The sequence below is a fragment of the Phoenix dactylifera genome, chromosome 15 (genome assembly GCF_051530095.1).
Source record: "Phoenix dactylifera cultivar Ajwa chromosome 15, Ajwa_hap1_PhDact_Kaust_v1.1, whole genome shotgun sequence".
Taxonomy (NCBI): domain Eukaryota; kingdom Viridiplantae; phylum Streptophyta; class Magnoliopsida; order Arecales; family Arecaceae; genus Phoenix; species Phoenix dactylifera.
In genome coordinates this window covers 1,287,921-1,290,224 of record NC_143204.1, presented here as the reverse complement: position 1 = coordinate 1,290,224, position 2,304 = coordinate 1,287,921, and the positions used below count along the sequence as shown (strand labels likewise).

The window sequence follows — 2,304 nt, the reverse complement described above, 5'->3', positions numbered from 1 at the left end:
ATCTACCTTAACAAGAACATCTTCAATCATCCCCCGTGGTATCTTCACAGATCGATCAGCCAATTGTAAGGACACCGAGGTAGGTTTTAATTCACCTAACCCAAATTTTTCATAGACTGAATAGGGTAGAAGATTCACACTTACCCCTAGATCTAAAAGTGCTCGATCAATGGAGTTATCTCCTATGACACAGGAAATAGTGGGAGCGCCAGGATCTTTGAATTTTGGAGGGGTGTTCTGTTGGAGAATGGAACTTACCTGTTCAGTTAGGAGAACCTTTTTAGGCACATGAGTCCTAGATTTTTGCTTTTGGGTGCAAAGGTCTTTGAGAAATTTGGCATAGGAGGGAATTTGTTTGATGGCATCAAGGTGTGGGAGGTTGATTTTAACTTGTTTGAAGACCTCCATCATCTCTTCTAATGAAGTTCCCTTCTTTTCAAAGGGAAAGGGTGCATTAAGTGCTTCAGGGAATGGAGCCTTTGGAATGTGGGTTGTGGCAGATGGTGGACTAGCTGAAGAAGGTTTTGGGTTTTCATGTGATATATTCCTCTCCTCTTCTTCACCTTTCTTATTGTTACCCTCCCCAACCTTATTATCTATTATACGTCCACTCCTTAGGGTAGTCAAAGCATTGGCTTGCTCATGATTTAGTCGAGTTTCTTGAGCCATGTATTGTCCCCTAGGATTACTCATTGGTTGACTTGGAAGCTTACCTTCCTCTCGCTTATTTAATGCATTGGCTAGTTGACCCATTTGGGATTCTAGTTTAGCAATTGATTGCGTGTGAGAGTGCAATAGTTGTGTGTTTGCCTCCAAACCTTGAAGGGCAGTCAACACTTTCTCCTCAAAGGCTGTATTTCTTTGGGTTGGAGGAGGAGGGTGTTGAAATTGAGTTGAGGGACGGTAGAGATGAAAATTCTGAGGGTTTTGAAAATTTTGGGAGTAGGGTTGGGTATTATTCGAAGCTTGCTGCCTCCAAGAAAAATTTGGATGATTCCGCCATTCCGGATTATATGTATTGAAAAATGGATCATTACCCGGTCTGAGTTGTGTTTGAGCAGCATTGATGTGTTCTTGCACGAGTTCGGAGAATTGGGGTGCTGTGGGGCACTCATGAATAGGATGCGATGGGCTAGAACAGATAGCACATACTTGTGCTTGGGAAGAGCTAACGACATGTCCTCCTATCATTAGTTGGTCAATCTTATGGGACAATGCATCTACCTTGCTAGACAGGTCCATAGAATGACTTATTTCACAAATGGCCCCTTTTTTTTGAAAATTCGGGGGTGCTTGACGAGAACATGAAGCATGGTGGAGGGAGTTTTTATTAAGATTTTCAAATAGCTGCCATGCTTCATGCTCATTTCGAAGCATGAAAGTCCCCCCGCATGCAGCATCGATCATCTGACGGTTTCGTTCAGTCAATCCGTCATAGAAACATTGCACTAGCTGCCACTTAGGTATTTGATGATGAGGGCATTTACGGATTAGGTCCCGAAATCTCTCCCAAGTTTCATGAAATTTTTCTCCCTCAGTTTGGGAGAAGCTTGTAATGGCACGTCTAAACTGGTTCGTTCTTCCTATGGGAAACTATTTTTTTAGAAATTCTTGTTGTATTTGATCCCAAGAACGAATCGAGTTGGCTTCTAAAGAATTCAGCCATTGTTTGACTCTATCTTTAAGGGAGAAGGGGAATAATCTAGGTTTTAGAGCATCATCAGTAAAGTTCTGAATCTTGACAGTGGTGCAAATCTCAAGGAATTCATCTAGGTGTTTATATGGATCTTCATTGGTGAGCCCATAAAAGGATGGGAGCATTTGGATCACACTAGATTTTATTTCATATTGTACAGCTGCTACTTCAGGTAATCGAATGCAAGATGGGGAAGTGTAAATGGTGGGAGTAAAGTACTCCCTCAGGAGTTTGGGTTGTTCTTCAGCCATCTTAAGAGGTGGGGATGATCCTAATGTTTTGAACTTAGCTCGAATGTTCCTAAGGGTTCGTTCTATTTCAGGGTCAAAAGGTAATAGGTCAAGTACTCTAGAACGACTTCCTTGCATATACTAGTACTCGATCAGTCAAGCATGCAATAAAAGAGAAAAGCATATCAATCCTAGTCTTTGTCCTAAAACCACTAGACAGCTCCTAACTAGTTTGAAGAGGGCACCTAAGCCTCCAATCCGGTCTAATGAACCAAGTTGACCAGGTAAGCTCCCAGGTAAGTGGAGGGGTCACGATGCGTTCGCAAAGGTCCCACTTCTACTTGCCTCGAACAGATGAACTGTCTCCCTTATAGGGAC

The 2,304-nt window shown here is 42.4% G+C and overlaps 1 non-coding gene across 1 annotated transcript; it reads left to right on the top strand.

Moving 5' to 3' along the window:
* Window positions 1-1,465: 1,465 nt before the first annotated feature.
* LOC120108603 (small nucleolar RNA R71) lies at window positions 1,466-1,571 on the top strand. Its single transcript, XR_005509889.1, has one exon. It is a non-coding gene; the product is annotated as a small nucleolar RNA R71 (small nucleolar RNA).
* Window positions 1,572-2,304: the final 733 nt, after the last annotated feature.